Raw genomic sequence first — 13,644 nt, 5'->3', positions numbered from 1 at the left:
TACAGCAGGTGCCTTAATTTATTAATGCCAGAAGTAAGGAGGGGGATATTCAATAACAAAAGGTCTGATCTCTGGCAGAAAGTGTATATCAGTCATTGATTATCCAGTTACACGGCCATAATTGGCTGAACACCATATAATTATTAGATCTAGTCAATGCAAAATGACATTTAGAAATACCCCAAAAAGAAAAAGCACATAGCTCCGCAGCGATAAAAGAGCTAGGCTTACATATTAAACAAAAAGAAACTGCTTAAGAACAAGACATTCTGACTAAAATTTCAAGAGCATACTATGCAACCAGGACAAGTACTTGCTTCAGCTTGGCTACATTCTTTGATACCCTGAGAAGAATATAATTTTGTACCATGAAAAGACAAATTCAGGGTTAGCATGCACTTTTCCTTTGAACTCATCAGTGGTAAGCTGCCATAGAGTGCAGGGAGTATCCTATGCAGAAAAAAAGGGGGCATAAGGTGGATGTTACTGCTGCTGTCCCAAGCTCCTCACCCAGTGATGAGCTATTCTCTTCAGCGGTCAAAGAAGTGAGGGGGAAAAAACAGGGATTGAGTAAGAAAACAAAGGGATGAAAAGTAGAGAGGCCTGGAAGGCAAGAGCTAAAGAGGCTGACAGACATATACCGCTTGTAGGAAAGAGAGAAGCTGGGTCTACAAGTGAGTACCCCTCTGAAAGGGCAAAAACTGACATAGGGCGGTCAAAAGCGCAGCTTTCGAAAGGAAGCGACCGCATGCTAAGAGCAGATCGACATAGCGATCCACCCTTTCGAAGGGCTGCTGTGCTTTTGAAAGGGAGCGTCCACATGGTTCCAAGCTCTCCTTCAAACGAAGGGAGGCAGGAAACGCCATGGATGGGGTCCTATGGCTGACAAGCCCTTCTGGGGCCACAGCCAGCTGCTCCCTTAAAAGGCCCCTCTCTCCACCCTGCACAAGCTGAGTGCTGCCCAGATGGCCCCAGCCTGGCAGAGCCCACTTGTGCTCAAGGATGGAGTCTCAGCAGCAGCTCCTGCATGAGGACACCCTCATCCTGGAGACCTTTCTGGCAATGCTCTGCACTGTCACCACAGCTGACCCAGAGCATCTTGGGTGGCTGAGCAGCCCCCGTGGGGCCAGGCCTTCCTCCCCCCGGCTGCCCTGGCACCTATGGACCCATCCCAGCAGTACTGAGTGGTGGGAGCGCCTGGTGCTGGGGGAGTGGGATGATGAAAGGTGGCTGAAGAACTTCCACATGTCGAGCTAGATCTTCAACGAGCTCTGCCACTGGCTTGTCCCCACACTGGCACCAGGACACCTGCATGCGACCTGACTTCACGTTGGAGAAGCAGGTCATGATCGCCATCTGGAAACTGGCCACTCCTTCCACTCCACAGGACAACAGTTTGCAGTGGGCAAGGCCACCTTCAGGGCTGTACTCATAGAGGTAAGTCAGGTCTAGGTTACATGCCCCCCGCAGGGAGGTGAGTGGGATAGGGCAAGGGAAACCCTTGGCTGTGTGAGGCAGGTGGCCAGGGGGAAGCCAGGGCCCAGGCAGGTGTGGGGGCGGGGGAGATGGCCCTCCACATCCTCACAGGAGCACGTCCTCCCCCAGAGGTCGTCAGAGCCATCAGTGCGATGCTGCTGCACAGGGTCATCCACGTGGGGGATCCTGCTGTCGCCATCACGGGCTTCCAGGACATGGGTTTTCGAAGCTGTTTTGGCACATTGGACGGCACATACATCCCCATCTGCACCCCAGCACACAGCGCTAGCCAGTATGCCGACAGAAAGGGCTATCATTTGGTGGTCCTCCAGGCCCTGGTGGACACAAGGGTCCAGATCGCAGGCATATATGTGGGCTGGGCTGGCCATACCCATGACACCTGCATGTTCAAGAATGTCGGGCTCTGGCGGTGCTTCAGGGGCCAGCACATTCATCTCCCAGTGTGAGGTCCCAGTGGGGGGAGACATCACCATGCTGCTCTGTGTGGTGGCAGATGCGGCCTCTCCCTTCCAGCCATGGCTCCTGCAGCTATACACGGGCCACCTTGACTCCACCCGGGAGGTGTTCAACCAGCGCCTCAACCATGCCTGTAACATGGAGCTAGACTTCAGGCACCTTAAGGGGTGGTGGAAGTGCCTCCACGGTAGGCTGGAGGTCAGGGTCCTCCATGTGCCTCAGGTGGTCAGTGCCTTTTGCGTCCTCCACAACATTGTGGAGGGCAAGGGGGTGCCTTTGTACAGAGGTGGGGCAATGGGGCCGGCGCTGGTTATGAGCATCTGGACACCACCCCCATCTCCCAGGGCCACCAGGACGGCCTCCACATTAGGGAGGCCCTCAGGCAGGCCCTCCTGGATGACCACCTGTGAGCCACACCCACACATCCCCCATGCACATCCACCACCCACTGTCCCAACCACGCCCCCACCAGCATCGCACCTTAACACCAGTCACCCACCATCCCTCCCTGAGGAGCACAGCACAAGGGGGTGTATGGAAAATGAACATTGATGCACAACTGAATGGTACGTGCAACTATGTACAGGGAGGGGGGACGATGGTGCGCCACGGGGCTGGGAGGGCTCGGTCCAGGTCTGGGGCCGTGGGCTGCAAGCCCCACTGGCCCCGGGATCCCCTGCCCCCCTGGGTGTTGGGCCCTGGCGGGGTGGGGAGGAGGCAGGAAACACCAACAGGTAAGGCTGTGGGGGGGGCACTGGAGGGGCAGCAGCAGCCTCAGTGGGGGCTAAGCCGGGGGGGCCAGGAGGCAGGCTACATTGGCTGCATTTTGTAGTTTGATAATGATGCCTTCTAGGGTGGTCGGCAGCCTGTCCCACGCCATGCTCCGCCACACCAGGTCCAGAACTGGAGGGGCCACTTAGTCACGTTGGCCTGGTGGCAGCTGGCTACATCCTCATCAGCCTGCCAGGGGGCTTCTCCAGCCATGGCCCCAACGGCGTGCTGTGTGGGGTGGGGCCTGGCCACTCTCAACATCTGCTGGGGGCTCTCCAGGACCAGGGATGGTGCGGGGCTCTCCCAGCACACAGATGATGCAGCTGTATGGAGACAGGAATAGTGTGTCTGTAATGTATTATGGCCTAGGGGTGGTCTGACCGTGGGCTGGCACCCCCTCCCCTGAGAGCACCTGCACCTCTCCCGGGGCCAGCACCTCCTCCCCTTGGGGCACCCTCTCCCTTCCCAGGGCTGGCATCCAATCCAACGGCACAGTGGCCAGGGACATCTCGGGTGGGCAGGCCTCCCCAAGCTACGCTGGCTGGTCCTCGGGTGCTATCCAGCTGTGACCAGCTGCCATCCCGTGTGCAGCTCATGGCACTGTCAACTGGGGGCAGGTGCCAGCCATCACCAGCTGGCTGCCACGGGGTGTCATGTACCACGCCGGGCCAGGCAGTGTGCAATCCGGGACCACTGGTCCAGTGTGCGTCTGGCTGGCCAGTACATCACCCCCATCCCACAGACCAGGTGTGCATCCTGCTGTGTACATACCAGAGGATCCCTCAGTGATGTCCAGGGATGCCCGGCTCCTGGTTGTCCGGCTGGAAGAGTGGGAGGGGATGTAGATGGTCAGGTCCCCCTCTTCGCTTGACCACTTGGTGGTGCCCTTGGCCTCCTGGGTCCCTGGTCTGGGCTGCTCCTCTGCCTCTGGCTTGTCCACTGATGCGTCCAGGACTGCTGGGGATGGGGAACTGTTCTGGGGCCCGAGGGTGCCCTGGAGCTCCTGGAAGTAAGGACAGGTAGCTGGAACTGCCCTGGAGCAGCCAGCCTGGGCCTGAGCCTGGGCATAGCCCTGGCAACATTCTTTAACTTTACTGTGCACTTGGTCAGCAGTATGCTCCAGGCGGCCCCTCGTAAGGAGGCCCTGGGCCAGGCGGGCAAATGCTGCGGCGTTTTGCTGCTTCATCCCTATTTCATGGAGGACCTCCTCCTCCTTCCATAACCCGAGAAGGTCCCTCAGCTCTGTTCACAAGGGGGGGTCCATTTTTTTCTCACTCCTGCAACTCTGCAAGGGCTCAGAGGGGGGCGTGCCCTGGGGCTCCTGCGGGGGCTGGCTGCTGGCTATTGGTGCCTGAGGCTGCTCCCAAGCTTCGCAGAGGGCATGCTGCTGGAGCTCGTACTAGGGCTGCCCCTTGCACGCTCTCAGCGTCCTACCATGAGGTTCCTGCGTCTGGGCTGCTTTAAGGGCAGATGGACACAGGGATCATAGAGCCCCACTGCTCCTGGCTGGAGCAGCCCTGCACTCCAGCTGACCGGCGCCACGGTGGACCGCTCTTTTGAACAAGTGGGATGTGGAGCATCTACACGTGTGCTCTTTCGATTTAGTTTTTCAAAAGGGGACAAAATCTTCCTGATATGGGATTGGGGTTCGGATTTCGACATCTGCGCCCTGTTCTTTTGATTTTGTTTCGAAAGACAGTGTTGCATGTGTAGATGCTCTTCCCGTTTGTTCAAAAGAGAGGCACATATTTTGATGTTTCGTGGACGTGTAGACACAGCTATAGTGAAGAGAGAATAGGGTTGCTAAATTACTTAGGCTACGTCTACACTATCCTGGAAGATCGACCGGCTCACAGTCAAGCTTCTGGGGGTTCAATTTTGCATGTCTAGTACGAACACGCAAAATTGACCTCTTGGGTCACAGTCAACCCCGTACTCCTCACAAGACGCAAGAAGTAAGGGTGGGCAACCGGAGAAACTATTCCTTTGACCTTCCCCAGTATGGATAGCAAAGGTAGCTGAGCGCATGTCGATTTTAGCTATGCAGTTGTCGTAGCCAGAATTGCAAAGCTGTAGTTGACTGACTGTGCCTAGTGTAGACGTAGCCTTAGTGTTCCAACGCAGCCGCTGATATTTGCCCTCTATGATTTCCAAGTACCAAACACACAAGCAATGCAAGGCTCTGGATATGGCCTACGTGTTCTGGTGACCACCTGCAAAATTTTCTTGTATTTTTATAGTCAAATCTTTTTATAGTCAAACTGTTGCTCACAAAGTAGTAAAAACTGCAATTTAAGTCCCATGGAGGCAAGATGAGGATTTTTGGTCACACTGATCAGGCCTTAAATTGCTAGATGTTACTGTCTTTTACCCGTGAATGACCCTTGCCTTCCAGGTCTCTCTTTCATTCCATTGTTTCTTTACTTCCTACCTATCTGTCTTTTCTCCACTCTTCTGCCTCTGAGCAGAACAACTCATTACTGGGTGAGAAGCTTGGGAGAGCAGAAGTAACAGCTCATCATCAATAACTGTGGGCTGGAGTCTGATGCCTCTCTCACTATTTCCTTCCATCTCTCCCTATCCAGTGCAGAATGGCTTAGTTTCTGTAGACTAGTTCTGCACCAATCTACTATATCATTTATCCATTCACTGTGGGGTCTGCCTCTCCTCTTTGAACCGTCCATTTTGCCGAATACTAGGGTCTTGATTTTTCATTTGTCATCCATTCAATAAATATGCCCAAAGAGTTGTAGCTTCTGTTTTATAACCTTCTGCAGCAGGTTCTCTTTTGGCTGCATCTTTCTATATAATTCCTCACTGGTGACCTTCTGCATCCATCCTATTCTCAGAATCTTTCTATAACAACGCCTTTCAAATGCCAATATTCTTCTTTTTGAATCTTTCATTATCACCCATGTCTCACATCCGTACAACATGCTGCTGAATACACACGTTTTCAAGATGCTCAGCTTCCTTCTTAAGCTAATCACTTTGCTTTGCCAGATCTTATCCATCGCCTTCAAACTTGCTCTTGCTTTCGCTATTCTAGTCACTATTTCCTTCTTACAGTCTAGATCATACATTATGTTGCTCTCCAGATATGTGAACTTCTCTGCATTTTCTAGTACAATACCATCTACACTGATCTTTCTTCCTATTTCCTTATCTCCAAATACCGTTGTTTTTGTTTTATTGACGTTCATAATCAGTCTGCACTGGTTCCCTTCTTTGTTTAGCGCCTGCACCGTTTTTGCTAGCTTCTCCTCATCTTCCTCAATGATACCTATATCATCCGCGAACCTCAAGTTCTTAATTGTTTTCCCGTGCACAGATATCCCTTCTACTTCTTCCTTGATCTTGTCCATTGCTCTCTCCAGATGCATGATGAAGATACTTGGCGATATTGGATCTCCTTGTCTCGTACCTCTACTTGTTTTAAACCAACTTCCCAACTCCTTGCATGTTCTCGCCGCTGCCTCCGCATTGTTACTGATATCTTTCAACAACCGTATCTGTCTGCTATCCACTCTGTACGACTCCAACACTCCCCAAGTCACTTTCTGATCTATACTGTCAAATGCCTTTTGAAAATCAGCAAAGCAAGCGTATACGTTCTTGTTCTTTCGTCGAGCTTTCTCCGCTATCAGTCTTAGTGCCAATATCTGCTGTATGGTACTTTCTTTTCTGAACCCCGCTTACTTGTCTGTAACCGTCTCCTTTTTTTTCCCCCTCTTCATACACTGAAATCCCATTTTAAGAAGCTGCAAGATTAGGTGTGGGGTACAGATATTTTTAGATCATGAAGATTAGGAGACCTGCATCCTTAACTCCACTTTCAGCTTGTTTTGTAATGACAAATGCATCAGTTAACCTTTGAGGGTGGGGGTTCTGAGGTTTATTATTTGCTGAGCGCTTTGAAATAATTATTATGTACAGAGTAGTATGACTGTGAATATAAAATCAGTGTGCGGAATCAGGTCCTAAAAATCAAACGCACACTCAAAGTTTACCATAGTTTCTGCTGAAATTCCTTTTAGAATGAATGCAAAGTTGGGATGAATATGGCTGATGCTTTTTTGGTCCTCTGGCGATTGTGCACATCTGCCATTTACCTCTGTGAAACTCAAAGTGTGAAAGCCGGTAATTTTTGTGAAAATCCATGGATTTGGCCAACTTCTGCCAGTCAAAACAGAATGAGATAGGCAAAAGGAAAAAAAGGTAATCTTACCATAATTGTTCTACAACTTGCCTCAAGCAAAATGTCACCATTTGCACAGAAAATACCACCATTTTGAGTTCAGAATTGTGCTTTCCCAGGCAAAGTAGCGGTCTTGTAAAAGCTGCTTCTCAGTTTCATCAGAAACAGTGAAATCTGAGGCTTTTCATGAAAATGAAAAAACGAAAGACAGAGTTTTGCTTACAGTGTCTCCCAGTAGTGAATATTTTAATGCGTTCAACTCCTAAAACACATCAGTTCAGGAGAATGCCTCTCTTCAGGATAGCTGATAAACATGTGTTTAAGTAAGAAACTAACACTAGTGGCTTAAATTTATACTGGTCAAGATATTTTAAAGGGGGCTCCTTATAAGTATATATTTCAACTGATTCTACAATTCATTCCATGTAAGCAGCCCTGTAAGCCCATGTGGAAGTCTTTATATGGGCCCTGGTTTTCCCATATGGAACAAATTGCCAAACTGCAGCTTTAGGTACCAGCATATGGGAGGTATTGGGTACACAGCAAATGCGTATCTCAGTTAGATTTAAGAGGGTAACGTCACCCTATTGCAGGTGCCTGACAGCAAGTGTTCTCACAGAACGTTACCAAAGCAGCCCACTCCTAGCATATACTGTTCTCATCCAAGGAGCAGAAATTGTCAGCTATGCTCACCTGTGTAGCAGTCTTATAATGACTATAAACCTCTGCTAAGTATGAGTCAAACAGACTCTAAGCTCCCTGTTTGCTTGTGACCGAGTGGTTTGTGAGACTAGGTCTCCAAAGGTGAAAGGTTAGGGGATGTGTGGTTTGTTTATGTGAGGTTTTTTCAGGTTGTTTTTCTTTACTTGCTTAGGCAGGCACACCATTTTGCCTCATGTCAGAATACAGAATCAATGGTGAAGCATTTAATTCCTACCAAGTCATAGATGATGTGACTGATACCAACAGACATGGGGTGGAAAAAAACAGCAGTCCCGTAGCACCTTAAAGACTAACAATTTTATTTATTAGGTAATGAGCTTTTGTGGGTGAGACCCAACAGATGCAAAATGTCAAAATGTGATTTGTGGGCTGGAAGGAATTCAGAAAGACATTTAATTGTTTCCTCTGTTAATAGAAACATCATTTCACATGTCCGTTAATATCTTGTTTAAAAACATTCACCTGTTGACAGAGATTTATTTTGGGCAACTTTACAGTAAACTCAGAGCCAAATCTTTATAAAATCAGATACTATTCTAAAATGTGTCTTGGGAAATGCTATGTATTTTCAGAGGTTTTGAAAATACACCTTTGATTTTTTTAAAGGATATAATTTATAGGCACACAATTAATTCAACTATAGTAACATGTACTGGCTACTAATGTTTTCTGAGGCTTAATTCTCCTCTCTAACTGTATTGACATAGAATTTTGACATGTTCCAGAAAGTAATTGAACTTGTTTTCTAATATCACTATAAAGTTCTGTACATATTAGTTAACCATGGTATGTGATTTGGCTGTACACTGTTAGGATTGGCTCATAGTCACAATAGGATGAGGAAGTTGCTTCAAAGCAGCTGGTAAACACATTTAAGGTTGAATAGTTAGTCACACTTCTGCAGTTTTAATTGAATTACCTTTGACAATGAACAGCAAACCTACTGGGTGATCTACTAAGTTAAACTGATTAATGGGTTCTCTAAAATCAATTAGCATATAAGGTTGTGAGCATGAACACATCCTGTTGCTCCTTGGGGATCTGAACACGATTAGAATGACAGCAACAAATGCGAGACAAAGTGCAAGCATATATCTCTTACTGCTGGTGACCTCTGCTACCACACATAAAAGAAAAACAGGAGCCTAACAGGAGCTGAAAGAATCTGACAGTAAATCATTGAAGCTCTGTTTTTCATAACTGATATAGGATGCTTCCAAACTGCTTGATTAATGCTGGGCAGTATATTAAAAGTATGACACAGCAGAGAAAGCCGGCAGTTTTGAGGTATCAGTCCCATGTCACTGCCACACCCATCTGCAAAAAATAACTTTTACTGGATTTTTATTTTAGCTAGAGATGTGCAGGTAACAAAGCTAATTGGAAAAAATTACCTTCTGCTGATGTGATTCAGTGACAATCCTTTCTGTAGCTCCACAGAAAAGCGATCGCTCTCTTCGGACGGCTACAAAATAAGGAGATGGCAATTACTCTGACCTTTGCCTCACTGCAACATAAGTCTGTGTACTCCTTGGCTAACACATGTAATGAGATGCAGATGCTGGTGATAGAACAATAATACACAAAAGAATAACCATTTATGGAACTTAGAGTGTGTGACACAAACATAAAATCCAGAGAATTCAAAGCTAGGAAGGGAAACAAAATAGGAAATAAAAGTAATGGAGCATAGCAGCCTTTAGCTTTAATTTTTCTTTTTTCATCTGGCATCATAAATGTCTGGTTATTTCTTGCAACCTTCCATTGAAGAGAATCTTAATTGAATGATATCAGCTCCGTCAATGAGTCTATGTGTGGAATAAGGGGTTACTAATTTTGGAAAAAGGATATCAGAAGTGACCCTCTAACACTGGTTTTTTGTTCTCTGTTTCATTTTCTTTTTTGTAGTCTATACCTTACCTTTTTCCAAATTCCATCCTCAATTTCTAATTCAGGCATTATTTGTCCAGCAACCTGAGGGAATCTATTCAGCCTTTTAGAGATATTCCCATTGCATTATAAAGGTTATAAGCCTTTGCGATAAAGCAATTAGGTGTATTGGAAATAATAGGCCTGGTCCATAATTTACAGTCAGTTTTTTTCGATGTCAAATTTCGGGGCTGATTAAACAGAAATTTTTTGCACAAAGTTTTTGCCTCATATTTTCAGTTTTTATCCAGAAAATGAAAAGGCTTGAAAATTCTCAGGTGAAAATAAAAAGCCTTTGTTTCAGCACTTCTTTGATTTAAAAAAAATCAGTTTTGGCTGAAATGAAAAATGTTGGGGGCGGAATGTATGAAACTGCAATTTTTCTGATCAGCTCTGGAAATAAATGTAACTTTAAAAAGAATCCTTTTGCATGAGTTCCTCTTAGGCTGGCCTATGGCTTTTAGAGAAGGACATATGGAATTTCATAGGGATTAAATCAATATGATTCTAGAGCAATTAATTTCAAGCCTAAAAAGTGTAATAAAGTGATAGCTTTTTGTAGTGTTTTTAAAACATCCTGTGGAATTCTATAGAAAAGAGAATTTTTTATTAAATTCTCTAGGTATGTTCAACATAACCTAGAAGAAGGCAGTCATTGTCTGTTAAAATTGATCTGCCTTTCCTATAAGGGTGAGACAAATTTGTATTATTAGGGTTCAGCCCTGCAAACACGTGTCACTTTACTCACACGATTAGTCAAATTGGGGTCACTCGTATGAATAAAGTTACTGATATGTAAATGTTTGAAGGGGTGATCCAGCCCTTTAATTTGCACGTTGTAAGGGGAAAAAGCAGCGAAACCACAATGGGGTCTTTCTATTCGACCTAGCCTTGCTTTTGCTACCGCCCATTACTCTCCCTCACTCCTTTCCTTTTGCCTAACTTTTCTGAAGGGAAGCTCTTTTCTGCTTTTGATCTTTGCCCCCCGTCGGATAAATAGTTTTTATTTGCTGTCATTGTATCCCATATAGCAGTGGACAATTGCATGTTTGAAAAAAAGAAAAAGTTCTAGTGCAGGGAGAATACACAAGGGCAGTCTACAAGGTTATTAATTGTTTATTATATGTATTATTGTAGCACCTAGGGGTCCTACTTAAGCATAATTAGAGCATTACATTGTGCATTTGGTGTAATTTACTGGTGATAGATAGGTTCATTCACTTGATATTTAAGTCTCTGGGCAAATGGTACTGTTGCCTTAATCTTCCCTCTACAGGTCCAATATTATTTCTAAAGAACCTGGGAAAGCATTTAACTGTGTGTGTTCTTTTTTCCAGGGTTGACAGAGCAGTAGGACTGTTCCTCTGGCCTCCCAAGCTGGGCACAGTGTCTTTCTGCAATGACACGCAAACACACATTTTTGCTATAGAACGTGCAACACCAAGAGAGCAGATTTTATACCTAGCAAGAGAAAGTATAGACGTATCATTCAAAAGACAGATCTATCAATGGACGAAGACCATTTTGGACACCTATCATTATCTGGAAGATATTTCATCCAAGGTGTTCTGGACTTCCAGACTTCAGTGAAAGACCACCGAGTGGTTGTCAACATAAAACCTCTGACATAATCGGGGTTGTGTTGAGCCTATGTACATGAATAGTTGCAAGCTTCAAGCCTAAAACTTTGGAAATTTATGGGTACAATTTGTTTTATGGAGCCAGAATTGTGCACGTACGTATAAGCTACCAGTCTCTGCATGCATACACACTTGATCTTTTTTAGGAATAAAGTTCCTGGCACTTAAATAATAGAGTAATAAGGGCATACCAAGAGTAGATTAGTTTAGAAGTAAAGTTAACCCAAGGCATCTTGTCTTTCATGTTAATAGATATTGGACCAGAATCTCTTCTCAGATACACTTCTGGATCTCCCAGCTCCACTGAATATGGATGTCAGAGCCTCATTAGCCTGCTTCGGATTGCCTCATTACCATGGCACCTCTGATGGGACAATGGTAGCGTAGCAGCAGCCTTTGCGCGCATGCTGGGAGTTAGAATGTCTGTAGAAATATGACAAACTATAAATGCTATCAACTAGTGCAGGCCTTAGGCCTCCTTGTGGAGGGTTTACTCCTGGGTTACATTCCAGAAGTCTGAAGCAAAGAAGGAACTTTGACTTCCTGAAGACACACTGCCAAAAGTGTAGGTGAGTACATTGTCTTTGGTAACTTAGGATAAAGCAGGTTAACATGGCTTTAATTCCACTCATCTTTTTCCAGCAAAAAGGAGACATCTCTCTCCAAATTTCATTCTTCCCTTAGCCGGGGAAAATGTGATGTATTCAATATTTCTTGCCCTCAGGACCTGCTTAATTCACACATTGCTTTTATGCCACTTTTGAATTCCACTAAACATAGGGTACAGCCTCTCCAAGAAAATTTGCCTAAACATGTGGCTGCCCATGGAATGGTGTCTGGATAATCCAACGTTGTATGTGAGTAAGGGTGCAAAGTGACCTATCCTATCAGCGATATGTGGTGAAGGAAAAGTTCTGTCTCCAGGACCTGAAAAAGTAAGTCCTGCAAAATGAGGAGCTGTGATTTCTGTGGGTAGCCAGTGGTTAGGGGATGTATATGCAGAACTGGGGAAGGGGTTAGGGTGAGGTGGGGGGGGGGCAGAGAAGGGTGGGCAGAGGGAGAAGCCTGGGCCAGGGCAACGGGACTGATGGAGCTTAGGTCAGGGGTTGGCAATCAAAAGAGCAAGAAGAGCCATTTTTTCAAATTAGGTAAAAAAATCACTAATTCAAGAGCTGCAGTGCATGTGAATACGAGACCTTCTTTAATAAATAATGTCAAGGCATACTTTTTGTAACGCCTATTTTAAGAAAACATATCCCACAATGCACTGCACATATTAAAGGGGGAGTTATCCAGTGTTTTGAGATCACATATCTTTTCCTGTTTAGATATGAATTGTTCATGGTTTGCCTTTTAGCTGTTCCCGGAAATTCCAAAAATAATGGAGAGGTTTTTTTTGGTTTTGGGGTTTTTTTCACTTTATAACGATAGCATTGGGAGCTACAAAGAAATCCTTATAGAGCTGCATGTGGGCCCGGAGCTGCCAGTTGCAGACCTCTGATTTAGGTGGTTCCCTGCTTAGGTTGCTGGCTTTTGTGGATGCATTCCTAGCTGCCTGTTTCTCACCATTCATTGACCAAGGAGTCTGGTGCCTAACTCAGGCTTTGTGAATTCCAGTTTGTTCTTGTGATTTTCTATGTGTTGCAACCCTTGGCCCCCGGTTCCCAGTTTGAAGCTCCTAGTCCAGCTAAATCTGACCTTCCCAACAGTGTGAGTCTCTGCAGTGTTGGCATCTGTGCTGCAGAATCCCTTGAAGCCCAACCAAGTATCTGGGATTAAAAGGAGGGTATAAGTGAGCACAGGTGCAAAGCATTGGAATTGAGCCCTTCAGTAAGGTTTTAGGTATTTTCAAGTGCTATCTATCCTGGGGCAAAACACACCCTGGCTCTTCCAGCACACACAAGTGAGAAATGTGGCTTTAATTTATACAACTAGTTGCTTCCAGCTAAACCAACAATTAAAAACATTTGAGAAATCACAATGTAAATAGATTAATCCAGACAAAGCAATGTGAATTACTCGGTATCTTCTTGTTCACTACGGAATACTTCAGCAGTGACACACTGTTAGTCTAAGGCAGTGCTTTTTTTCTAGGAAAAAGGGTGCCAGAACTCAAGCTCCAACCCCACCCTCCAGGGACCCAAATTGCCACCACCCTTAGTCCCCTCTCGTCCATGGCAGCCACATGGTGTGGTGGGACAGGGGCTAGTCTGCCAGCCACATGGTGCTCATGAGGGGGGTGGGGAAGGGCTTGCCTTGTATCCCCATGAAGTACAGAAAACAAACTGAACAACCTGTTGAAATGGTTCAATCAGCTGGGTGCTCCCAGAACTGCCCACAGGCGGTGAAATACATTTGGTAACAAGGTTACTTTTAAAAGTCACTGTTCTTTTTAAAAAAGAACAGAATGAAGCACACTTCCAGCACTGA

This window comes from Carettochelys insculpta, chromosome 13 (genome assembly GCF_033958435.1).
Source record: "Carettochelys insculpta isolate YL-2023 chromosome 13, ASM3395843v1, whole genome shotgun sequence".
Classification (NCBI taxonomy): domain Eukaryota; kingdom Metazoa; phylum Chordata; order Testudines; family Carettochelyidae; genus Carettochelys; species Carettochelys insculpta.
The sequence above is the reverse complement of the archived record's forward strand: the minus strand, read 5'-3'. Positions refer to the sequence as shown.